The sequence below is a fragment of the Prionailurus bengalensis genome, chromosome B1 (assembly GCF_016509475.1).
Source record: "Prionailurus bengalensis isolate Pbe53 chromosome B1, Fcat_Pben_1.1_paternal_pri, whole genome shotgun sequence".
Lineage (NCBI taxonomy): Eukaryota > Metazoa > Chordata > Mammalia > Carnivora > Felidae > Prionailurus > Prionailurus bengalensis.
The window spans coordinates 35,059,962-35,087,768 of NC_057344.1; the positions used below are offsets into that span (position 1 = coordinate 35,059,962).

At 38.3% G+C, this 27,807-nt stretch overlaps 1 long non-coding RNA gene across 3 annotated transcripts in view; it reads left to right on the forward strand.

Moving 5' to 3' along the window:
- The window catches only part of LOC122472264, a 58,816-nt gene that overhangs the window by 22,349 nt on the left and 8,660 nt on the right, over positions 1-27,807 (forward strand). For 2 of the 3 annotated variants that reach the window (XR_006294395.1, XR_006294394.1), the window contains exon 2: positions 17,840-17,943. This is a non-coding gene — a long non-coding RNA (uncharacterized LOC122472264). Of the gene's footprint in view, positions 1-13,855; positions 13,905-17,839; positions 17,944-27,807 lie in introns of those variants that run through there. The other variant, XR_006294396.1, reaches the window with a different exon arrangement.

The following is a 27,807-nucleotide window of genomic DNA, read 5'->3' on the forward strand; positions in this document are numbered from 1 at the left end:
TCAAAAAAGATATTTTGTATGATTTCAGTCTTTAAAATTTATTAAGACTTGTTCTGTGGCCTAACATATAGTCTATCATGGAGAATGTACCTTGTGTTTTTGAGTATTCTTCTGTATGTGGTGTTTTGTGTATACTGATCTTTTTATAATTTCTGTTTATTTGTAAATATTTTTATTTTGTTCATGTATTGATTTCCTGATTTCCTTTAGATCTTTGTGTTTTCTGAATTGGAAACAACTGATATCTTGACAATATAGAGTCTACCTATCCGTGCACATAGAATATCTCTCTATTATTTGGCTTTTATATTTTTTTCATCAGAGTTTTGTAGGTTCACTTATGTAGATCATACTGGTTTTTTTTTTTCAACGTTTTTTTTTTATTTATTTTTGGGACAGAGAGAGACAGAGCATGAACGGGGGAGGGGCAGAGAGAGAGGGAGACACAGCATCGGAAACAGGCTCCAGGCTCTGAGCCATCAGCCCAGAGCCCGACGCGGGGCTCTAACTCACGGACCGCGAGATCGTGACCTGGCTGAAGTCGGACGCTTAACCGACTGCGCCACCCCGGCGCCCCCATACTGTTTTTTTAAGATGTATATCTAAGTATTTTCTTTTAGGGGGAGTTGCTAGTATAAATGGTATTGTATTTTTTTTATTAAAAAATTTTTAATGTTTATTCATTGTTTTTTGAGAGAGAGAGACAGAGATAGAGTGTGAGTGGGGGAGGTGCAGAGAGAGAGGGGGACACAGAATCTGAAGCAGGATCCAGGCTCTGTGCTGTCAGCACAGAACCTGATGCAGGGCTCAAACTCACAAACCACAAGATCATGACCTGAGCTGAAGTCAGGTGCTTAACCAACTGATCCATGGAGGTGCCCCAGTGATATTGTGTTTTTAATTCACATTCCTTGTATTCATTGTTGGTATCAAAAAAGGCAATTGACTTTTAATATTAACCTTATATCCTGCAACCTTGTTATAATCACTTGTTCTTCTAGGGATTCTTTTACTGATTCTATTGATTTGTTCAGATTTTCTATGTAGGCAATCATGTCATCTGTAAACAAAGAAAATTTTATTTTTTCCTTCTCAATATGTATACCTTTCAATTCCTTTTATCGTCTTATTGCAATAGCTAGGATTTCTTGTACCATGTTGAATATAAGTGAACATTTTTGCATTGTTCCTGATTTTAGTGGGAAAATATCTAGTTGTTTGGTTGATGTTTTTTGTCAAGTTCCCCTCTCTTCCTAGTTTGCTGAGAGTTTGTGTGTGTGTGTGTGTGTGTGTGTGTGTGTGTGTTTTAATCATGAACTGGTGTTGGATTTTGTCAGATGTTCTTTTCTGAATCTGTTGATACAATCATAGGATTTTCCTTCCTTAGCCTGCTGATGTGATAGATTATAGTAATTGATTTTCAAATGCTGCTCCAGCCTTGTATACCTGGAATAAATTTCACTTTGTCATGGTGTACAATTCTTTTTATAAGTTTATGAACTCAATTTGCTAATATTTTTTTGAAAAATTTTACATCTATGTTCATGAGAGATATTGTTCTGTAGTCTTCCTTTCTAGTAACATGTTTGTTTGATTTTTATATTAGGGTAATGCTGGTCTCATAGAATGAGTTAGTAAGTATTCTCTCTGCTTCTGTCTTCTGCAAGAGATTGTAGAGAATTGGTATAAGTTGTTCCTTAAATGTTTGGTAGAATTCACCATTAAACCCATCTGAGCCTGTTGCTTTCTGTTTTTGAAGATTATTAATTATTGATCCAATTTCTTTAATAGAAATAGGCTTATTTTGACTTTCTATTTTTCCTTGTGTGAGTTTTGGTAGATTTTGTCTTTTAAGAAATTGGTCCGTTTTATCTAGGTTATCAAACTTATGGGCATAGAGTTGTTCAAAACATTTTTTTATTTTGTTAATGCTTCTGGAATCAGTAGTTAGAGCCCTTCTTCCTTTTTTGATATTTGTAGTTTGTGTCTTCTTTCCCTCTTCCTCTTTTCCCACCCCCTCAACCTCCCCCTCTTTTTCATAAGTTAGTGTAGCTAGAGGTTGTCAATTTTATTGATATTTTCAAAGAACCAGCTTTGGTTTTGTTGATATTCTTTATTGACGTTATATTTTCTTTTTTAAAAAATGATTATTTATTTATTTTGAGAATGAGAGAAAGAGAGAGGAGAGAGAGGGAATCCCAAGCAGGCTCTCTGCTGTCAGCACAGAGCCTGACACAGGGCTCGATCACATGAACTGTGAGAGAGAGACAGAGAGAGAGAGGGAGACAATATCCCAAGCAGGCTCTCTGCTGTCAGCACAGAGCCTGACACAGGGCTCAATCTCATGAACTGTGAGATCATGACCTGAGCAGAAATCAAGACTTAACTGACTGGGCACCCAGGCTCCCCTATTGATGTCCTATTTTCAATTATATTGATTTTTGCTCTGATTTTTATTTTTTTCTTCTTACTTTGAATTTAATTTCCTCCTCTTTTTCTCATTTCCTAAGGTGGACTCTTATTCTATTGTTTTAGATTTTTTTCTTTTTAATATCTGCAGCCATTGCCATAAATTTCCCTCTACGCACTGCTTTTGCTGCATACCACAAATTTTAATACATTTTATTTCATTTACAATGAGTTTAAAATATTCAATTTCTCTTATTAATGTTTTTATCAACCATGTGTTATTTAGAGGTTATTGTTTAATTTCCAAGTATTTGGGGGTTTCCATCTATCATTCTGTTATACATTTCTAGTTACATTTTATCATTGTCTGAAAGCAGGTATGTATGATTTTTATTCTTTCAGATTTGCTAAAGGATGTTTTATGGCCCAGAATGTGGTCTATCATGGTGAATGTCCATATGAGCTTGATAAAAATATATGTTCTGCTGTTGTTGGATCAAGTAGTCTATAGATATCAGTTAGATGCGGTTTATTGATGTTATTGAGTTCAGCTATGTCCTTACTGATTTTTGCCTGATGGATCTATCCATTACTGTAAGAGGGCTGTTGAGAAATTCAACTGTAATAGTGGCTTCATCTATTTCTTCTTGTATTTCTATTAGTTTTTGCCTCACATATGACATTATGCTTCACATTAAGGATTGTCATGTCTTCTTGGAGAATTGACCTTTTTTTTGTCATATATTGCCTCTTTAACTTGGAGTCTGCTTTGTTTGAATTTAATCAAGGTATTCCACCTTTCTAGTGTTAGTGCTAGCATGATGTATTTTTCTCTATGCTTTTATTTTTTCTGTGTCTAAATGGCCTTTCTCTTTCTTTCTTTTTTCTTTTTCTTTTTCTTTTTTTGTGAAGACATAATATAGTTGGGTGTTGTTTGTGTTTACCCACCCTGATAGTCTCTTTTAGCTGGTGTATTTAGACTACTGACGTTTTAAATTATTGTTCATATGCTTGGATTAACATTTACCATATTTGTTACTGTTCTCTATTCATAGCCTTTGTTCTTTGTTTCTTGTTTTTGACTTCTACTCTTTTCCTGGCTTCTGTGAGTTTCACTGAGCATATTATGTGATTTCATTTTTTATCCTCTGTTAGCATATATTTTACTTACTTGTTTACTTTTTTTAGTAGTTGCACTTAAGTTTACAATATTCACTTAAAATTAGTCCAAGTTGTTTTTCAAATAACACTTTGTCACTTCACAGGTACAGCAAGTATAGCAGTGTAGTACCATTTCCTCCCTCCCATCCTTCGTAACATTGCCTTCATTTATTTCACTCATTAAAAAGTTATCATTACTGCTGAACTTCTTTTTTTTATGAAGAGATTTTTAAAAAATGTTTCTTTATTAGAGAGAGAGACGCATGCTTAAGTGGAGGAGAGGCAGAGAGAGAGGGATACAGAAGATCCAAAGCAGGCTCTGCGCTGACAGTGGCAAGCCCAATGTGGGACTCAAACTCACAAACTGTGAGATCATGACCTGAGTCAAACACTCAACTCACTGAGCCACCCAGGCCCCCATTACTGCTGAATTTCTGACCTAAGTCATTTTTGTTCTTTCTGAAGAATTTTTTAAAGTATATCTTGCATGTCAGTGCTATTGGCAACAAGTTCTCTCAATTTTTGTTTGAGAAGGCCTTCATTTCTCATTTCTTCTTAAGGATAATTTTGCTGGATACTAAATTCTAGGTTGGTGGGTTTTTTCCTTTCACACTTTAAATATTATACTCCACGTTCTTTGCATGGTTACTGAAGAGAAAGTCATCATAATTCTTATCCTTCCTCCTCTATAGGTTAGACAGTTTCTCCCTCAGGCTTCTTTTAATATTTTTTCTTTCATATTCTGCAGTTTGAGTATGATATGCCTATACATAGAATTTTTTTTTAATCCTGCTTGGTGTTCTCTGCGTTTCCTAGGTATGTGGTTTGCTATCTATCATTAATTTGGGAAAACTTGTTTCCCAAATTAATATTTATATTATTATTATTATTATTATTATTATTATTATTATATTGCTATTGTTATTACTGCTTCAGATATTTTTTCTGTTCTTTTTCTTTTTCTTCTACTTCTGGTATTTCCATTATGTGTATGTTACTCTGTTTTTAATTGTCCCACAGTTCTTCAGTATTCCATTCTGGCCTTTTCATTCTTTTTTTTTTTTTCCTCTTGTTGCTTTGGTTTTAAAAGCTTCTATTGACATTTCTTCAACCTTACTGATTCTTTCCTTGGTCATATCCAGTCTATTCATGAGCCCATGAAAGGCATTCTTCATTTCTATAATAGTATTTCTTATTTTTAATTTTTTTCTTAGTTTCCATCTCCCTGATTACATTTCCCATCTGTTCTTGCAATTTGTCCAATTTTCTCCTAGAATCATTAGCATATTATTCATAGTTGTTTTAAATTCCTGTATGGCAATTTCAACATCTCTGCCATATTGGTCTCTCATTCTGGTGCTGGCTCTATCTCTTCAAACTCTTGCTGTTTTTTGTCTTTTAATATGCTGTCTTTGATTTTTTTTTTTGTTGAAAACTGAACATGATATACTGGGTAAAAGGAACTGAGCTAAATAGGCCTTTAGTGTGAGGTTTTATTTTTATCTGGCTAGGAGTTAGAATGTGTTTACTGTTTGCTATAGCTTTTGGTGTCAGAGGCTATAATTTTCTTTCTTATCCTTATCTTTATATCCTCTGTTGTTTTTGGGTTTCTCTTAAGACTTGTTTTTTTTTATAGATAGTGTGGACAGGGGTAGTGGGGGGAGAGAGAGAAAGGATGTGGGGCTCAATCCTACAATCCTGGAATTATGACCTAAGATGAAATCAAGAGTCCAATGCCCAACTGACTGAGCTACCCAGGCACCCCCCCTTTAAGACTTCTTTATAAATAAAGTGTGAGACATTCCTGTGTTCATTTTTCTTCCCTTCTCCTTTCCCACATTCTTCTTCCTGATTATCCTACTTTTTCTTCTCAAAAAAAAAAAAACTCCTTTGTGATATGAGCATTTAAAAATTTTTTTAATGTTTATTTTTATTTTTGACACAGAGAGAGAGAGAGAGAGAGAGAGAGACAGAGCATGAGCAGAGGAGGGGCAGAGAGAGAGGGAGACACACAATCCAAAGCAGGCTCCAGGCTCTCAGCTGTCAGCACAGAGCCCGACGCAGGGCTCGAACTCACACTGCAAGATCATGACCCGAGCCGAGGTCGGATGCTCAACTGACTGAGCCATCCAGGCGCCCCTGAGCATTTTTAATATGTCACGTCAATACCACATTTTATTATAGTTGTTTTACTGTCTTCCTACTAGATTGCAAGTCCCTTGGAGCAAGTACAGCATATTTTCATCTTTGTATATTATGCCTGGTATATAATCAATGCTTAATAAATATTTATAAAGTTATTATGTGCAGTGCTAATAAACATTTTAGCATTGTCTGCTATTGGTACTCCCCATTATATATCTCTTCCTTCCAGATTGAGTTTATTCCTATCCAGTGGTTCTTAACTCTGATTCATAATAGAATCGCTTTTAGCAAGAGATTTTATTTTAGTTTGGTTTAGTTTAGCTTATTTATTTATTTTGAGAAAGAGAGCAAGAGAGAAGAGGGGAGGGGCAGAGAGAGGAAGAGACAGAATCCTAAGCAGGTTTCACGCCGTCAGCAAGGAGCCTGTCATGGGGCTTGAACTCACAAACCGTGAGATGATGACCTGTGCCAAGATAAAGAGTTGGATACTTAACGAACTGAGACACCCAGGTGCCCCTAGGAAGAGATTTTAAAATATATGTTCAGTCTATAGAAAAGATTGTCAATATGATTAGAAAATAGAATATCTCAGCACAGAAATGGCAAGTATAAAACAAGAATCAAAAGGAAGATTTAGAACTGATAATTCCATTATCTGAAATGAAAAATTTAGTTGGATGTTATTAACAGTTTGAACATTGCAGAAGAAAGAATGACTGAACTTGAAGAGAGATCAATAGGAACCATTCAATCTGAAGAACAGAGGCAAAAAAGAATTGAGAGATAATAAGGAACAGAGTCTTGGTGACCTGGTGGGAGGGGGGGGGCAATATCATGCAATATATGTGAATTTGGAGAGTTAGAAGAAATGGCTTAACAAATGAGAAAAAATTGGCTGCAATTTTATCAAATGTAGTGAAAAACATCAATTTACATATTCAAATAGCTCAGAAAACCCCAAAGAAAGATAAATATAAAGAAAATACCACCTGTGCACATCATAGTCAATGACAAAGAGAAAACTTTGTGCATGAAAAAAATTTTTTTGCATTCAGAAGAATGAAAACTGACTAAAAAAAACCCTGAAGCCCAGAATCTTCAAAAGTGGTCAAAACAAAACAAAACAATTGCCCCTATTGCCCCATTATTCATTTACGTCCAGTGAAAATATCCTTTAAGAAAAAAGCAAGGGGCACCTGGGTGGCTCAGTTGGTTAAGTGTCAGACTCTGATTTCAGCTTAGGTCATGATCTCACAGTTGTGAGATCAAGTCCCACATCAGGCTCTGCACTAGGCACGAAGCCTGCTTGATATTCTCTCTTTCCTTCTCTCTTTGCCCCTTCCCTGCTTGCACATGCACTCTCTCTCTCTCACTAAATACATACATACATACATACATACATACATACATATATACATATCTATGTGTGTGTGTGTATATATACATATATATATATATATATATATATATATGAAAAAATAAAATGAAAAATTATGGCAGATCATATTTTCCAAATATGGCCATAGCAATAAATGTAACTAGAATAAACACTAATCACATGACTGAAATTCTCTGAAAAAAAATAGCAAGCTGAAATTATAAGCTGTCTAAAACATACACACTTTAAATACAGAGTCCCAGATAGATTGAAAGTAAAAGATGGGAAATGATATACAGTGCAACCAGTAAGCATAAGAAAGCTTGGTGTGGCTATCTTAATGCCAAATAAAGTAGATTCAATATAGGGCCTATATTAGCAAAGGTGAAGAGGGATAAATACTCATAAAAGGGTCAATTCATCAGAATGACGTAGCACTCAATATGTATGTGATTAATAACAGAGTAAAGACGTGAAGCAGAAATTGACAGAATTAGTGGCAGAAATAGACAAATCTACAGTCACAGAGATTTTTAATACCCCTTACACAACAATTCATAAAACAACTTGTCAGAAAAAAGATCAGTAAAGTCATAGATGTGAAGAATTCATCAATCACCTTGATCCCACTAGCATTTATGGAGCACTATACCCAACAACTGTAGAATGTTCATTCTTTTTGAATGCACATAGTACGTTCACTAAGGTAAGCCATATTTAGACTATAAAGCAAGTTTCAAGTTTAAAAGAATTAAAATTGTACCACAGTACATTCTCTGATTGCAATGGAACTGAATTAGAAATCAATAGCACTAAGATATATAAAGACCAGCATATTTGGAGTTTAAAGAGCATACTTCTAAATAATCCCTTGGGTCAAAGAAGAAACTTACATGGAAATTAGAAAGTATTTCCAACTGAATGATAATGATAATGTAATGTATTAAAATTTATGGGAAGCAGCTAGAGCAAGTCTTACAGAGTGTGAATGTTTAAATTAGTAAAGAAAGGAATATAATCAGTTATCTAGTTTGCTACTTAAAAAGCTAGAAAAAGAAGAGCAAAGTAAGCCTAAGATAAGTAGAAGAAAAGTAATAAAGAGAAGAAATCAATGAAGTAAAAAACAGAATAAACTGAAAAACAGAGAAAATTAACATAGGTAGCATAGTTATTGGAAAGATTAATAAAATTTATAAATCTCTAACAAAATTCATCAGGAGAAAATACAAATTACTAAAATCAGAATAAAAAAAAGGCTATCACTATGATCATTAAAGATAACAAGGGAATAGTGTGAACAACTCTATGCCAATATATTTGACAACTTAGATAACGAATTCCTTTCAAAACTTCACTTGTCAAAATAGACACATAAAGAAATAGAAGATGTGAATAACACCACTTCTATTACAGTATTTGAATTTGTTATTAAAAATTTACCCCCACCGTCTCTCTCACACACACTCCTCCAAACAAAAACAACAAACTTCTAGGTCTAGCTGGTGGCATTGGTGAATGCTGTCAAACGTTTAATGAAAGCAAGGAAGAAATAATACCAATCTTAAACAACTCTCAAGAAAATTGAGCTTATTTTATAAGGCCAACATAACTCTGATACCTAAACCTTACAAAGACATTAGAGAAAGAGAAAAGTATAGACCAATATCCCTCACAAAAGATACACAAAAAAATCCTTAGGAAAGTGTCATCAAATCAAATCTAGCAATATGTATAAAGGACATATTGGCAAGTGAAAATCTCTCCATCCATGTCATCCCAAATGGCAAAACTTCATTTTTTATGGCCAAATTAATATTTCATTGTATATATATATGTATATACACCACATCTTCTTTATTCACTCATCATTGATGTAAATCCATCAATTTGATTTATCATTTTAGTAAAGGACACAAGTCATATAATAGCTCAATAGATTAAGAAAAATATCTGGCAGTAATCAAGACAATGCTATATTGATACACATAATAGATCAATGGAACAGAATACAGAGTCCAGGAATGGACCGTATAGATGGTCAATTGAATTTCAACAAAGGTAGTAAGACTATTCAATGGGGAAAGAAAGTTTTTCAATAAATGATGTTGGAACAGCTGGATAAATGTATGAGGAAAAACAAACTTGAACTCCTACTATCCTGGGACACATAAAACTGATATGAGTGGAGCTGGAAGCTTCCTTGGGTTCCCTTCTCTCCTACCCCCTGCCCACCCCTTAAATCACTCTGTGAGCATTACAAAAGCAGGATCTAGACTTGTGTGGCCTTGAGAATACTGGACCCCACCACCCCCACCAACTTGGACCCAGCAGAGCGCTGAGTGGGGACAACTGGTAGAGACTGACCCATGAGGGGACTCCCCTTCTTGGCCCACTGAGTTTCATATGGCAGTTAGTCACCAGCAGTTCTACATTCCAAGAGCTTTAAACAGTCTAACAGGGAAGGAAATCCAGAAGAAAGGCGGAAGTGGGTTTTTCCAGTTTGTTTAAGCAGGTGCTGTAAAGTTGAGATGAGAACATGAAAACCTGAAAGACAGATGATGGACCTGGAAGTACCCAAATGTACAGAGTGGTGACTGGGGAGATGTGAAAGCCTACTGGCCATCTGAATTCCTAACCCACAAGTCATTGCCTCTGTGTCCATTCCAATCACCCATCTGCTTTATGCCAGGCAACTCCTATTGAGATACTAAGATCAAGCCTCTGACTGAGAAGCCTCACACTGGGACAGAGCTGCAAAGTGACTCTGGATAAGTGACATCCATGCACCTGGTCAATGAGGAGCAGAAGCTGAGAGTGAGCAGAAAATGGTAGGGGAAGGGAGGAAGTTCAGGGTTTATGAACAGGTGAGACATTGGCCCTAGGAAGGGGTCTAGAACAGGAAGGGCCTTGAATGCTGACCTTGAGCCTAATTTCCCTGCTCAGACCAGAAGGTGCAGCACCTCCAATTGGCCCCACACTGACTGGGTAATACCAACTGGTGTGAAAGTAGGTGAGGCCAATGGGTTCCTGGCATTCACATAGAACCCACAGAGAACAGTGCATGGGGATAGAGGCAGCTCCTGACTGCCAGGTGCCTGGTGGCTGAGTGGCTGGGACAAAGAACACTCCTTAAAGGCTTGGAGCAGTGGGGACTCAGAGCACACTGACAGCCTTGGACACCCAGGGAAATGTGAGTCCAGATGCCATTGCCAACTCAGGAGGGTGGGGGGCAGGCCTCCACATTGGGGCGCCAGGACCGTTGTCTTCCTCATTTTCAGTGTCCTGCTGCTGGTGAGCCCCCACCGTGGTTCCTGGCCCAGGAAGGTGGGCCTGGTGGCCAGGAGCTGGCAGGGGGAGTGGGGGACATGGTGTGGTGGCAGTGCTTGCCCCAGTCATCAGCAGCAAAGGCGAGTCAGGGCAGGACCAATAGTGGGCAGACCCTGGGGAACAGCCTTCTGGGCAGCAGAACCTACCTGGACCCATAGAGAGAAGAACTAACACCCCCCCCCTCCCCCCCGCCCTGCATCCTGGTCCCAAGCAGGTCTGGCTGCCCCAGAATGAATTCCAGAATCCAGGAAGACTCCACTGTGTGAAAGGTGAAATAAAATGGAGTCCCTTATGTCAAGGGGCTTTAAAATGGAGTTAGAAGGCCTTTCAGGAGATGCACCTCCTTATAATCCTTAGTAGGTAGAACCATGAATTTTTTAACTGGAGCAAATTGCAAAGATTCCAAGGATTCTGCAAGAACACCTACAACTTGTTATAGTAAAGGACTTTTGCTTATTGATAGCCCTAGGAACCAATTATGTTTAGCCAAGATTAGCTTTCTGGCACCAACACTGTAGCTGTGGCCCAAGGGTGCAAGATTCAGCCACTCCCTGCTAACAAAATCGAAAGGCAGAGAGACCGGGAGTGGTGAAACAAGAAAGGAATTTATTTCAGTGAGACCCAACACTAGGAAGGTAGTGACTAGTGTCCCCAAAACAGTCCCCAAAGTGCTTAAAATTCTGTAAAGAAAATGTGGACAAAGGTTAGTGGATATGTTCATGCCTGTGGTAAAGGTCAAGTCCATCACTTTCTTGGAGTCAATCACATGGAGTCTTTATTGCTTGAGGGGTAGATTGGTTTTTGCCATGGGATGCTTAGCCAGTGGGAAGTTAGAAGATAAGCTGGGGCAGAAAAAGATAAGCTGGAAAGAATTTAATCAATTAGAAAGTACAGACAGAGGTAAAAATGGAGTTAGTGGAAGTCCTTTCAACACAATAAAAATTCTTGTAGGCAACAAACACAACTTTTTCTTTTTGTCTTTAGAAACCCCTAATTTTTGCTCCCTAGTGGAACATTATTGGGTTGTTACCCAAATATGTGTACCCAGAATGGCAATTCTTTGATCCTAAATAAATTCTTTTGCTTAAATTATTGCTTCTTGACAATTTTAGGTTGACATTAGCAAGAATTGATGTGGCCTTTCTCTTCCTTTCCCTTTCCTTTTTTCTTTATGCCTCTGTTTGGTGAAAATTAATAAAGGGAAACCTCACTAAAATGGAGTCAGGAGGTTCAGCCAGAAAAACTCTCATGCCCTACCACTCCTCCTTAACTGCAGACTCAACAGGAAGAGACAGACCTTGAAGTGGATAGTAGTTCACTATTCCAGTAGGAGGATGGAAGGCAGCCCACCAGCCTAGCCAATGAGAGCCACAACTGATGGACAGCCACTATACTTTCAGCTCCCAGTTTACTCCAGTAGTCTTTGCATTTATAAGAACTTTCCCAACTTCCTGCTTTCCTCTATAAAAGAGCATTCTCCAACTTTGTTGGGAGAAGCTGCCTATGGTTTTACCCTGGCTTTCTTGTTCTGGATTGCAATTATCTGTTATCCTCAAATAAACCCAGCTTTTGCTGGTAAAATAGCTAATAGTTTTATATTTAAGGTTAACAGTTTAAATTCTAAAACATGCAAACTGTGTCTATTTTTCCAATCAATTTTTACAGAAAAGCAACTTTCCCACCTACTTTTGATTCAGTTCCCCTGAGTGGCCACTGTGAGCAATTTACTGATTTTTTTCCAGTCACTTCCATCCATAGGAATGCATACAGGGTTCACAAGGTAAACCACCAATAATCATACAGCAGGACCCAAGATCTATCTTAGTTTAGGAGGCTGGTGTGAAGCTCTTGTTTTGATTTTGATTTTGATTTTGAGAATGAAACTGGTAAGGATGTGCATCCTGAAGACACTTATTATGGAAATATATGCATACTTGGAATTATTTTCCAAGTTAGTGGAAACTCCAGCCGATTACCCTTTTCAAGGTTACTTTTACACTAAAAAAAAAAAAAAAAAAAAAAGACAAACCCAAATCAAGGTTATAGAAATCATAAAATTGTAAATGTTTTCATTGAATAAATCAGCAAAAAATTCAGAAAAGCAGTAATATTTCAGAATTTATTTTTAAAATATCAGTTTATATTAGGTAGGGCCTGTGTTTACACTGCATGATGAATGGCTTATTTTAGTAAGGCTGTATTACTCCAGGATAAATGTAAGGATGACCTATGTAGACAAGGTCAAAAATCTGGATTTGATGGTTTGGGGAATGTAAGCCCAAACATGCCTGTTAGCCTCCCATAAGTCTTGCCTTTTTCTATGCATTTAAGATGCACTTCTTAAAGCTAATAACAAATTACATTAGCTGTTTTATGTCAGTACATTCATATTTATCTTCATTTTTTAAACAGTGGTATTTTATTGCGTGATAGAACCAAAGATTATTTTATTCTTCCCTTTTATGCATAGCTGCTTAGATTATACACTGGTTTTGGTTTTGCTAATTCCAACGTCATGATAGTAATTACACTTGTATTAATGTGAAAAATGATTTTAGGATTTTGTTTTTATATCGGTAAATTCTTCTCCAAAAGAAAGTTGTTCCAGTTTTACACTCACATCACACATGCATAAGTGTAAGCATCCAGATCGAGGAAGCACCGAGAGCCCCCAACAAATTTAACCCAAGGGGGTCCACACCAAGACACATCATTAAAATGGCAAAAGTAGTGATAAAGAATTTTAAAAGCAGCAAAGGAAACAGTTACATACAAGGGAAACCCCATAGGGCTATCAGCTGATTTTTCAGCAGAAACTTTGCAGGCCAGAGGGAGTGGCATGATATTCAAAGTACTGAAAGGAAGAAAAGCCACAATCAAGAATACCCAGCAAGGTTATCCTTCAGAATAAAGGAGAGATAGGGTTTCCCAGACGAACAAAAGTTAAAGGAGTTCATCACCACTGAACCAACCTTACAAGAAATGTTAAAGGGACTTATTTGAGTGGAAACAAAAGTTCATAATCAGGAGTAAGAAAGCTATAAAAGGAAAAAAATTCATAGGTAAGTGCAAATATATAATGCAAGTAGTAGATTAATCACTTCTAAAACTAATATGGAAGTTAAAGCACAAAAGCAGTAAATTCAATTATATCTACAAAAGTCAGTCAAGGGATCCACAAAATAAAAAGAAGTAAAGTGTGACATTATATACATAAAATATGATGGGGGAGTAATAAAATTTAGTGCTTTTAGAATGGGCTCAAACTTAAGTGACCATCAATTAATATAGACTGCTATACATTATATATGAATCTAATCTAACCACAAACTCAAAACCTATAATAGATATGCAAAAATCAAGGAGAAAGGAATCCAAGCACAATAAAGGAAGCCATCAAACCACAAGGGAAGAGAGAAGAAAGAGAAGAAGAAAGGAACAGAAGAACTACAAAAGCAACCATAATACAAGTAACAAAATGGCAGTAAGTATATACCTCTCAATAATTACTTTAAGTGTGGATAGACTAAATGCTCCAATCAAAAGGCATAGAAGGACTGAAATGGATTAAAAAGCAAAACCCATCTATGTGCTGTCTCCAAGAGACTCACTTCAGACCTAAAGACCCATGTGGATTGAAAGCGAAGGGTTGGAAAAATATTTGCCATGCAAATGAATGTGAAAAGAAAGCCAGGGTAGGGGCGCCTGGGTGGCTCGGTCGGTTAAGCGTCTGACTTCAGCTCAGGTCATGATCTCACGCTCTGTGAGTTCAAGCCCCACGTCAGGCTCTGTGCCGACAGCTCAGAGCTTGGAGCCTGTTTCAGATTCTGTGTCTCCCTCTCTCTCTGCCCCTCCCCTGTTCACGCTCTGTCTCTCTCTGTCTCAAAAATAAAATAAAATAAAATAAAATAAAATAAAATAAAATAAAATAAAATAAAATAAAACGTTAAAAAAAAAAGCCAGGGTAGCAGTACTTGCAACAGACAAAACAGACATTAAAACAAAGACTGTAATGAGACAAAGAAGGACACTACATAATGATAAAGGGAACAATCCAACAAAAAGTTGTAACAATTGTAAATATTTATGAACCCAATTTGGAAGCACCCAAATACGTGTAACTACCATTAACAGACATAAAGGAAGAAATTGACAGTAATACAATAATAGTAGGGAACTTTAACACCCTACTTACATCAGGGGATAGATCATCCAGGCAGAAAATCAACAAGAAACAGTAGCTTTGAATGACACATTGGACCGGGTGGACCTAACAGCTATATCAGAACATTTTGTCCAAAAACAGTGGAATACACATTCTTTTCAAGTACACATGGAACATTTTTCAGAATAGATCACGTTAAGCCACAGAATAACTCTCAATTTTAAAAAAAGGAATGCATAATTGTGCCTGATTCCTTTTACCCTTGTTACACTAAACTTTCATTCTTTGCTAGTCTAAGAGGTACAAAATGATGCACTACCGTTGTGGTTTTGATTCCTTGGTGCTAACAGAGGTTTACAAGGATCCATGAGATTTCTGGGAGAAGATGATCAAAATACCTTGATTAGGTGGCAGGGGAGTGGAATCCCAGTCGTTCACCTGAACTATGTCACCTGGGGCCAGTTACTGGCCACAGCTCTACCTGTAATGAGATGTCACCCATGTCCTTGGGCTGTTGGAAGGATTACATCAGTTGGGACCCAATGCTGAGCTCTTTCCTAACCCTGCGTCTTTACTCTGCATGTGCTAGAATGGTCCCACTTCTATTCTAGGTCTTTTCCTTCCAGCTCCCTCTCTCTATGACAGTAGGAATTGTGAGCTTCAGAGGCTCAGAGGCTCAGTTAGGCTGAATGGGCTCTGATATCGGAGCTGGACACAGTGGCCCTGCTCTGCTCCTTTCCAGCTTTGGGAGCCTGGTGTGGCCCTGCTTCTTCAAGTGTAGAATGGGGAGGAGAAGAAAGCCTGCAGGGCCCTTTGTTAACTGCTGAGGGCTGTGTGGGCACTTCTGTGAGGCTGTGTGGGAGTTCAAATCACATCCTCAGGGAGGTGTCAGTCACTATGATGTTGACAGGGTCACAGGGCCACATGGTTTCCACCCCGGCAGTGGCTGCCACCTGCTTGTATTGGCCCCTTGGTATGGGCTCCCTGAGGTGGAGGCAGGAGCTTCTGAAAAGCTTCTGAGGGCTGCAGATGACTGGTCACCAATTATGGCGGCTTAAAAGTCTCACAATCTGATGACAGTTAACTAGAGAACCAGGAAAGCAAGTGGTTTAATTCAGTCAGAGTTTGAAGCCCTGAGAACCAGAGGAGCCAATATGTAGAGTCTAGTTTAGATTGAAGGCCTAAGGACCAGAAGTTCCAAGGGCAGGAGAAGACGGACATCACAGCTTTAGCAGTCAGGACCTCGAAAGATTACATGATGCTCACCCACCTTGGGAGGGCAAACTGCTTCACTGAGCCACCAATTCAAATGTCAGTTTCATATGGAAACACCCTCACAGACACACACAGAAATAGTATTTAGCTGAATATCTGGACACACTGTGATCCAGTCAAGATGACACATAAAATTAACCATCAGAGTGTGGTTTTCTTTATATTGCAGTTGGTTGGATTTCTTAGACCTTTGGCTTTATAATTTATATCCAATTTGGAAAATTTTTGAACCATTATTTCCTCAAATATTTTGCCCATTTTTTCTCTTTACTGGGTCTCCAATTGCATGTATGTTAAATCCTTGATACCATTTCAGAGCTAATATAGGATCTGTTCATTTTTCCCTTATTTTTTCTCTTTGTTTCATTTTGGGTCTTCCTATTGCTCTGTCTACAAACTCACTGACATTATGCAGTATCTAATTTGCTGTTAATCCCGTTCAGTGTATCTTTAATTACAGACATTGTACTTTTTTAATATCTAGAAGTTTCATTGATGTTTTTAATACCAGCCATTTCCTCCTGATCGTATTCAGGAGATTTAATACACTGAAGAATATTAAAAGATTTAGATTAGCTGTTTTAAGTTCTTCATTTAAATTCCATTATTTCTCTTATTTTTCTTGATTGTTTCTATTGATTGAATTTTTCCTGTTTATGGAGATTTTTTTTTTTTTTTGCCATTTTTGATGTCTGGTAATTTTTTATTAAATAGTAGACATTGTTAAATTTACTTTGTTGGGAATTGAACTTTGTAGTATTCATTTAAAGAATGTTGGGTATTATTGTCATCAAAATTAAGAAAACTGAGTATCAGTTGGATCATCTGATACCCTTTTAAACTTTATGGCTTGGGATACAGTTACCTTACTTGGGCTAATTTTAACTACTAAGACTCTAATAATAAACTTCTGATAACCAGCTGGCATCCCTTTATGCAGTTCATCCATTCTGATGAATGGGAGCAAAAACAATTCCAAGACCTGGGCAAGCCTCAACCCTTGTCTAGCCTGCTGATTTCTGATGGTCTCTTCTCTGCCTGGGTGGGTCCCTGTCATGCATGCACAGATGAGCACACATCCAGACACTGGACATCTGCAGAACACTTTCTGTTCAGCATCTTCTCCAGCCCTCTGCACTGCATTCAGCCTCTTAGAACTCCTGCCTGTGTCTCCTCAACAGAAGTCACAGGGCTCCCTTTGGGTCCCCTCCCTGTGCTGCAGCCTGGAAACTTTCCTTAGGGATTGCAACAAGGCCATCCCTAGGCTCACCTTCTTTGTTTCCTAAGAGAAGGTGTTCTTATTAACCCGCCAAGCAGCTAACAAGCCCTTTACTCAGGGAAAGTCTGGGCCCTTGGGGAGGGAAACAAATGACCCATGTTTATCCTAGTCCTGGGAGCTCACAGTGTGGTGGAGGAGATGAGATCAAGGACCTAAATAACTAAAGGAAAATAGCATGGGGTCTCATCATCCTCACCTTATCCCATCTCCAGAGAGGCTGCGATGGTGGTGGGGAATGTTATTCACCTGTATTTGGACTCTGACAGAGTTGTTGCAAGATCCCAGGTTATAATATTGCTGGCCTGGAGGATGTGATTTTAATTAAAGTCAACCTTGTGGCTAATGTTTATACCAGTCACAACATGTACTTACAAACAGCACTTAACATGTGCCAAGCTCTGTTTTTCTGCCTCCCTCTCTTATACATACACCGAACCATGAGCCGACGTCTACAGGTTGGCACAGTCGATCTCTGGCTACACTCTCGGTCTCCAGAAGCAGAGATAACCACAAACTAGAATGGCTTATCCTCTACTCTGCCCATTACTTTGACTTCTCTCTTGTCTGATCCTGTTCCTGTGGACTTTCCCCTCTATGTCCACTAGTGTCCCTACACCCGTGGCATTGTCACCTCTGCCTGGGCAACCCCTCCAAGCCCTTTTCACTGTTGTCAACCTTGTTATCTGTGTGTCTGCCTCAGCTCCCTGTGACCTGGATCTTTCGTAAGGAAAGGAAGGCCCATGTCATGTCACTGATGCTCCTTCTACAGTGTTGATCACCAGGCTCAAGACATGCCTTCCCCAGGTGAGTGGGTGGCTTGGGCTCTAATTCTCTGTACTGACACTGACATGATCTTGTCCTGTTGTAGAGTATATTTAATGTGGGTGGTGGGAAATATGACAGGTAGGTTGAGGATAGAAAAGAGGTCAGTGAATATCATCTAGAGGAACTGCCCAGATCCATGAGCTCCAGGAGCCAGGTGTCAGCTTTTCAGTGGGTGAGCCCTGATCACACTAGCACCATTACAGATATTTGTTTATAAAAATAAAATTGTTTGCTCTTTGGATGGGGGACGAGATGTGTGAACTCAGATGTGCCCTGAGGAGCATTTGGTACATGTCTTAGTGGTTAGGGTAAGTGTTTAGGTTGTATCAGCCTGAAAAGGAAAGTGGCAAGTAACACTGATGTGAGGGAAACAATTATGATAACACTGGCAGGGGATGAATTGAGTTCAGTAGCCCAGGTTTCCTAACCTGAGAGGTGGCAGAGGTCATTAACAAAGTCAAAGAGCGCCTGGGTGGCTCTGTCAGCTGAGCATCCAACTTCAGCTCAGATCATGATCTCACAGTTTGTGGGCTCAAGCCCCACATTGGGTTCTCTGCTGTCAGCGTGGAGCCCACTTGTCTCCCTCTCTCTCTGCACCTCCTGGACTCACGCTCTCTCTCTCAAAAATAAACAAACAAAAAAACAAAGTCAAAGAGTAAATTGGTAGAAAAGGGCTTAAGAATTAGAACTATGAATGTGATTTTGGAGACAGTAGTAGCATTTCATTGCCAGAAGACTGAATGAAGGTTTCAGGTCGAACAATGACAACAAATGGAAATGTACATGTTGAGAAAGGAAGAAAGATCACCAGAAATAGAAAATATGAACCAAATGTAAAGGACTGTTATATCCTCTTAATTTCTTAAAAATATATACAAATATTGTTACATTGTTTGTGTGGTTTATAACATGTATATAGGCAATTCCTAGAACATCTACTGCAAAAAGAATGGGAAGCGGTAATGAATTGATCTATCTTGTAAGTCTCTTACTTTTTACACTAATTTTATGCTATGAAATTCAGCAATGAAAAGGCATGAAGTATTGAAATACAGAACTACATGTATGAATTTCAAAATAATAATTTGGAGTGAAAGAAAACAGAGAGAAAGGAATACATCCTCTCTGATTCCACCTATGTGAAAATCTACAAACTTCAAACTATTCTATTGTGACAGAAAGTAGATCAATAGTTCCCTGGGTCCAAAAGGGTCAGGGCAGAAGGGAGGATTATCAAGGGGCAAGAGGAAACTTTAGGGGTGATGACATGGTCATTAGGCTGATTGTGGTGGCATTTCACAGATGCATATGTCAAAATCTATCAAATTGTGTAATTTAATGATGTGAAGTTTATCACATGTCAATTATTCCTCAATAATCTCTTTTTAAGAGCCTGTCAATAGACTGAAAACAATTAAGGTCGTGTATTTTACTACCTATACCAATTGTATATTCATGATGGAAATATGTATAGTGGCACCTGGCTGGCTCAGTTGTACAGCATGCAACTCTTAATCTCAGGGTCATGAGTTCAAGCCCCAACTGGGTATGGAGCCTACTTAAAATTAAAAAAAAAAAAATAGAGATGATGGAAATATGTATAGATGAAAAGCCAATACACATATAAAATGGAATTCTAAAAAATAATTAACATCAAAGTATGCAGGGAAGGAGGAACATGGGGGGGAAATACTGGACAAACAAAACAAATGGTAACTTATACAGCTATTTCAACCATATTAATTTTTATGTTTACTATAAATCCCATAAACACTGCAATTCAAAAGTAGAAGAGGTTAGAGGAATGAGAGAGTGAGACCAACTATATAATGTCAATTAGAGATGCAATTTTTTTTAAGTTTTTATTTATTTTGAGAGAAAGAGTGAGCAGGGGAGGGGCAGAGAGAGAGGAGAGAGCAAGAATCCCAAGCAGGCTCTGTGAGTGCAGAGCCCAATGGGAGCTCAATTCAGGACTCAAATTCACTAACCGTGAGATCACAATCTGAGCTGAAGCTGGATGCTTAACCTTAACCAACTGAGCCACCCAGGCATCCCTAAAGACACAATCTAAAAGCATGACACAGATATATTGAAAATAAAAGGATGGAAGAAGATATACCATTCAAATAGTAGAGGTAAGAAATCTGCTGTGGCCATCTTAATGTCAGATGAAGTTGACTTCAAGACAAAGAATATCCTGAGAAAAAAAGAAGGAACTTGATTTGTCCTAATGGAAGGGGAGGCAGAGGGTGTGGACACTGAAGCCAAATGCGTGGGGAGATTCCCTGAATGGAGCCCATGGAAGTTTTCTACAGAGAGCTACTTTCTCCCTGAGGTTAAGAAGTAAAGTCATTTGCTGAGACTGAAAAGCAGTGAGGAGGTGCTGGAGGAGAAGAGTAAGTGTGAAATGGTTTTTACAAAGCAGGAGAGTAAGGGGTCTGGGGACTCAGTGGCTCCAGAGCAGCAACAGGCCCATGTGTGGTTGCTGCATGTGTGGTGGTGTTTTGTTTTTGTTTTGTTTTTAATTGAGAGATCATTGACACATGACATTATATTAGGTTCAGGTGTATGACATAATGATTTGATATTTGTGTATATTGTGAAATGATCGCCACAATAAGTCTAGTTAACATCCATCACCACACATAGTTACAATTTTTTTCTTGTGATGAGAACTTTTAAGGTCTACTCTCTTAGCAACTTTGAAATATGCAATATGGTATTGTTAACTATAGTCACACTGCTGTACATTACACCATCAGGACTTATTTTATAACTGGAAGTTTATATCTTTTGACCATCTTCACCCATTTCATCCATCCCCCTTGGCTACCACACCTCTGGCTACCACAAATCTGTTTGCTGTGTCTGTAAGTTTGTTTTGTTTTGTTTTTTAAGATTCCACATATAAGTGAGATCACATGGTGTTGATCTTTCTCTGACTTATTTTGTTTATCATAATGCCCTCAAAGTCCAGCCATGTGATCACAAATGGCAGGATTTATATATATACATGATATGTATACAAGATAATATACGTACCTCAATTTTGTATTCATTCATCAATGAATAAGCACTTAAGTTGCCTCCATGTCTTGGCTATTGTAAATAATGTTACAGCAAACATGGGTGTGCATATGTCTTTTCAACTTAGCATTTTCCTTTTCTTTGGAGAAATATCCAGAAGTGGGATTGCTGGATTATATGTTGCTTCTATTTTTAACTTTTAAAGGAAATTCCATACTGTTTTCCATAGTGACTGCACCAATTTACAGTCCCACCAGCAGTACACAAGGGTTTTCTTTTTTTCTCCACTTCCTTGCCAGTTCTTGTTATTTCTTGTTTTTTGTTTGTTTGTTTGTTTGTTTTTATAATAGCCATTCTAACAGGTGTAAGGTGATACCTTATTGTGGTTTTGATTTGCATTTCTATTAGTGATGTTGAGTATCTTTTCATGTCTCTGTTGGTCTCTGTCTTTGGAAAAATGGTGGTTCAGATGCTCTACTTTTTATTTTACTTTTTGAGAGGGAGAGAGGGCGTAAGTGAGCGAGGGTCAGAGATAAAGAGAGAGGGAGAGAGACAGAGGTAGAGAGAGAAAGAGAGAGAGAGAAGCGGGTCTCACCCAGGGCTTGTGTTTTACCCAAAGCAGGACTCTTGCTCACCCAATGTGGGGCTTATCTGTCTACTTTTTAATTGGATTGTTTGTATTTTTGCTATTGAGTTGTATGTGTTCTTTATATATTTTGGGTAATAACCCTATATCAGATATATGATTTGCAAGTATCTTTTCCCACTTGGTAGGTTGCCTTTTCATTTTCTTGATAGTTTCCTTTACTGTGAAGAAGCTTTTTAGTTTGATGTAGTCCCACTTATTTATTTTTGCTCTTGTTGCCTTTGCTTCTGGTGTCAGATTCAAAAACTAATCACCAAGACCTATGTCAAGGAGCTTACCACCTATGTTTTCTTTAGGAGTTTTATGACTTCAGGTATTATGTTCAAAGTCTTTAATCCACTTTGAGTTAATGTTTGTGTATGGTATGAGATAGTGATCAAGTTTCATTCTTTTGTATATGGCTGTCCAGTTTTCCCAATATTATTTATTAAAGAGACTGCCCTTTCTCCGTTGTATGTTCTTGGCTCCTTTGTAGTAAATTAATTGATCTTATATGTTTGGGTTTATTTCTGGGTTCTCTGTTCCATTCCATTGGTCCATGTTTTTATGCCATATCTGTTTTTATACCAATACCATACCATTTTGATTTCTGTAGCTTTGTAAGAGTGAATTTTTTGTAATATTAACAAGACTAATTCATCAAGGAGTCATAATAATCATATATGTATATGTAACTCATACAGTTTCAAACTACATGAAGGAAAAATCTACAGAATGAAAGGGAGATTATAACACCCCTTTATAAACAATTGATAGAATGATTACATGAAAACTCATTGAGTCATAAGAAATCTAAACATTATAAAGCAGGTTGATTTAATTAACATTCATAGAGCACATTTGCAGTATCTACTTTAGAATCATTCTTTTGTAGTGACCATGGTACATTGGCTAAGATATACCACGTCCTGGGCTATAAAACAAGTCTAAATTAAATGTAAGCGCATGAAATCATACAAGCACCATTCTCTAACTCAATGAAACTAAAGTGGAAATGAGTAACAATATCTAAGAAGACCCCCAAAATTTGTATATCAAGCAACACACTTTTAAATTATCCATGATTCAAAGAAGAAAAGGAACTTTAAAAACTCCTCTCAATAAATGCCAATGAAAATATAACACATCAAAATATGTCAGATGCTGTGAAAACCAGCAATCAGATTAAAATGTATAGCTTTCAGTGCCTTTATTAAAGGGACAGAGTGTTGGGGCAACAGAGTATGATTACTAATGGTTTCTTTTGGGTGTTAAAGAATATTCCAGAATTGATTCTAGTGATGGTTGTGTAACCCTCTAGATATAACAATTGAAATGTATACTTTAAATGAGTGATTTATATAAAGAATCATAATTATTAATTGTGTGAATTATATCTCACTAAACCTGTTAAGAAGAAAGGAAGAAATATATAAAATCTGTGACCTCAAGATCAGCATTAATCAGCCATAGAGATAAATATAAATTTAAACCAAGTGAAGTAACAAGCATAGAAATCAGTGAAATAGAATATTCTGACACTGATTACTAGGAGTTGGTGCAGACTCCACAGGCTAAGGGCTTGGTCCCACATGACCATCCCCACTTCAGACATCAATCACAAGCAGTGGGCTCCCACGTGATCCACGCTTTTGTCTGACTTGGCTGTAAATTGGGGGTTCCCATGACCCTCTCCTCAGATTCAATAATTTGCCATAACAGCTTAAATAACTCTGGGAAACATGTTTATCGATTTATTATAAAGGATACAAATGAGTAGACAGATAAAGTACATTGGGTGAGGTCCAGAAGAGTCCAGAGTGCAGGAGCTTCTGTCCCTGTGGAGTTGATATGTACCACCCTCCCAGCACATGGATGTGTTCACCAACCTAGAAGCTCTCTGAACCCCATACTCTTGGGATTTTATGGAGGCTTACTCACACAGTGCACTGTCAATTATTATCTCAATCTCTACCCCTCTCACTTTCCCCAGAGAATGGGGGTGAGGGGCCGAAAGTTTCAAACTTCTAATCATGGCTTGGTCTTTCAGTGACCAGCTTTCACCCAGAAGCTGTCCTGGAGCCCACCTAGAGTGGCCTCATCAGAAAAAAAGACACTCCTATCGCCCCCATCACTGAGGAAGTCATAAAAGTTCCAGGATCTCTGTTTCAGGAACTAGGGGTAGAGACTACACACACACACACACACACACACACACACCCACATGCTTCCATTATGTCACAGATACAAACAATAAAAAATACTACTGACAAAATGGAAAGTTGGTTTTCTGAAAGATCATCAAAAGTAATAAACTTCTAACTAGACTAACAAAGGAAAAAAGAGAACACAAAATTCCAGTATCAGGAATTAATGATTAATGTCACAACAAATTCTGCATCCATTAAAATGATATCAAGGGGATCTAGGGCACCTGGCTGGTTCAGTTGGTGAAATGTGCAACTCTTGATCTTGGGGTGGTGAATTTGACCCCCATATTGGGCATAGAGATTACTTAAAAATAAAATCTTAAAAAGGGGGGTCTTACAAAGAAATTCATGCCAATAAATGAGACAACTTGGATAAAGTGTATAAATTCTTTGAAAAATACTACTTAGCAAAATGGACACAAAATGAAAATATAATCTGAATTATCTTGTACCTAGTTATGAATTGGGATTCATTATTTAAAAACTTACCACAAAGAAAACTGTAGGCCTGGGCTGTTTCACTGGTAAATTCTATAAATATTTATGGAAGAAGTAACACTAATCTTACACAAATTCTTTCAGAAAATATAGGAGTTCTTCAGTGGTTTATGAAGCCAGCACAGCCCTAATGCCAAAACCTGACAAAACATTTCAAAAGAAGAAATATACTAATTAATATCCCTCCTGAAATTAGATGCAAACATCCTGAACCAAAGTGAACTAAATTCAGCAATATTTAAATAAGATAACATATCAGCCAACTGGGGTTAATCACAGGAATAAGTGTTGGATTAACATTTGAAAAATTAATCAGTGTTTTTCACTATATTAACAGTATAAGAGGAAAAATTATATGAATAGATGAAAGGATGCAGAAAAAGCATTTAACAACATTGGATCCCCCGTTCATGCTAAATGCTCCTATTATGTTAGGACATCTGATAAAGACCATTTTCTCATGCAGTCATATGGCAGATTAGGATGAGATGGAGCATGAGGCAATTTTCTGAAATAATGCTTATGTACAATGACCTCATAGGGCATTTGGGCTACACACACGATTGCATTTTTCAAAGCTCTTTGAGTGGTGCCCTTAAGAACTGGGCATTTCTCTCTTTGTAAGTTTTACCATGAAGAAAACTGTCAACAAATATTGAACCCTAGTTATTGAAATATATGATGAAGTATTAAGAGAAATGTACCGATATCTACAACTGAATTTCATCAGATGAATGGGCAGAGGGATGGATATGGAAAGAAATATGGAGTAAAGCAGATTTGGCAAAATCTTGGTTATAGAATCTAGGTGGCGAATATATGGGAGTTCATTATATAAGTCTTTAAACTCTACTGAATTCTTGAAAATGTTCATAAAAAAGTACTGAGGGAAAGAGTCTGAGGAGGAGAACCGGGAAAGACAGGAGGGAAGAGCATTATGGGAGAAGAGAAAGGAGACCCCGCATTCCCTGGACTCAGAGGAGGCTCAGCCTGGAACAGGGAGGACATGAGGGACACACTGGAGCTTAGATGTCACCAAATGCTTGGCAGGCTTTATGTGGGAGAGGTCTGCATTTTACCTTGTTTAGATACAGTCGATTGAACTGGGCTCAAAATAAGCTGTTGGTTTTTTTTAACTTTTTCTTTTCTTTCTTTCTTTCTTTCTTTCTTTCTTTCTTTCTTTCTTTCTTTCTTTCTTTCTTTCATTTAATTTAACTTTCTAATTTAAAACACTCTCATGTTAAAGGAAAGTTCCAAAAACTGCAAAAACCCTTGTCGTGAACCATTTGGAAAAGAGCTGTTGACATGATCAATGACTGAATGCTTTAGTGTATGTTTTCAACAAATGAGAGCATTCTCTCCTGTAACCACAGTACAACCCTCAAAATTAGAACATTAACATTAAAGGGCACCTGTGTGTCTCAGTCAGTTAAGTGTCCAACTCTTGATTTTGGTTCAGGTCATGATTTCATGGTCATGAGATTGAGCCCCATGTCAGGCTCTGCACGGAGCGTGGAGACTGCTTAAGATTCTCTCTCTCTCTCTCTCTCTCTCTCTCTCCCCCCTCCCCCAAAAAGCAAAACAAAACAAAAAACCCATTAACATTACTAGTTATTCCTATCATATTTCTTTGGCTATCTTCATGATGCCATTTTGAACAGAGAGACCCTGACCCAATTTCCTGTGTTGCTATTTTCTCTTCTTCTGTATGACTCTTTGGTATTTTGTGAGACACTGGCAAGCTCCTTTGGGGTGAGCTTGTCAGGTTAAAGTCAGAAGTTCGTTACTTAACATGTGATCCCATATCCTGATATTTATTTGTTTGTTTGTTTGTTTGTTTGTTTTTAAGTAGGCTCCATGCTCAGTGTGGGGCTTGAACTCATGACCCTGAGATCAAGGGTCACATGCTCTACTGACTGAGCCCACTAGGTTCCCCTCTATGTCCTGATTTTTAAAAAGTGTACCCATAATATAACCCTTAAATGTAAATATGTGTGTGTGTGTATGTGTGTGTGTGTGTGTGTGTGTGCAAGAGAGAGAAAGAGGAAATGAATTCACACATAAGGTCAAATAAAACAACTAAAAGGAACAAAATAATGTCTCTAATTGAGGACATCACATGTGGTTTCATATTCTTATAAAAACTTTCCTTGCCCATGTTTTCTGCAATAAATACATTTTATTGTATTACAAGAGAAAAAAATACTGGAAAAATTTTTCTGGTGTGAAATTAACTTGTTAGCACCGAAGGCCAAGGGACAAACATGAATACAAAAGAAAGAGAGTATAGAGCAGGAGGAAAGGTCCCAGTCTGTTTGGTTTTTTTGGCTGGGGTGGAGAGAATGTGAGAAGCATCCCAAGAGGGAGGAGAGTCTGGCTGCCACTCATGCCTGTCCCCTTGGCCTTGTCCCCACAGGCCCTAACTTCCTCAGCCATTCTGCAGGGCAATTAGCTGCCCCACAGAGATGAGAGCCCAGCCCCTGGGAGGGGTTGTGTCCAGCAGGTACATTGGAAGACTGATTTCCAAGCCTTACCCTGCCCTTGTTTTCGTGTCCCTCTGGTCTTCTGATGCCTGCAGGTCCTGGTCCTTTATTTCCCTGGTGTTTATTGGATGTCTCCTGTGTGCCAGGCACTGTGTTAGTGGAGGACATGGGGCCCCTGCTTTCTGGAACTCTCCTTCTGGGGTGGCATCCAGACACACAGAAGAATGTGTCAGTTAAAACATACTAGGAACCCCAAGGATAATTGGGTGACGGATGGGACAGAGACTAGGAACCCCAAGGATAATTGGGTGACGGATGGGACAGAGACAGATGGGAATGGTGACTTTGATACAGAGCCACTGTCTCTGGTGCAGGGAGCCAGGGAGAGGTCCTAAGAGGGCCCCCCAGGAACTATTGCCCCTGAGTGCAGGGACTGGGCTTCTTTGAGCAAAGCTGGAGGGCAGCTGGGGTGAGTGGAGGGTGAAGAAGTCAGAAGGACAGATAGAGGCAGATCACATACCCTGGACACCATGTAGGGAGCATGGGTTTTATTTTTTGAGTGAAATATTAAAGTAAGACATCTGAATGTTTTATATGGATTACATATTGAAATGATACTATGTTGGTTATTTTAGGTTGAAAAATATATTGTTCAAATTAATTTGACCTCTCTCTTTGTACTCTTTTAGAGTGGTAACTATGAATTTGAATTTAATGTGTGGCCTGTAATGTACTTGTGTTGGCGGTGCTGGTCTAATGTACATGGTAGATGCAGGATCAAAAAGACCATGGTCAAGTGCAGGAGAGTTGCTTGTTCAGATTCCGCTGGCGACCAAAAGCTGAGTGCCCAACCAGCACTGCCAGCCTCCGGGAATCCTGTGGGGATTCATTCACCAGCTTCCCCTCCTTCCCGGACCCATGCATCAGAAGAGAAGAGAGATTGTAACACATGCACACAGGAGTGGGTTTTACCAATTGTTCGAATACTCCCTTTTCTGCA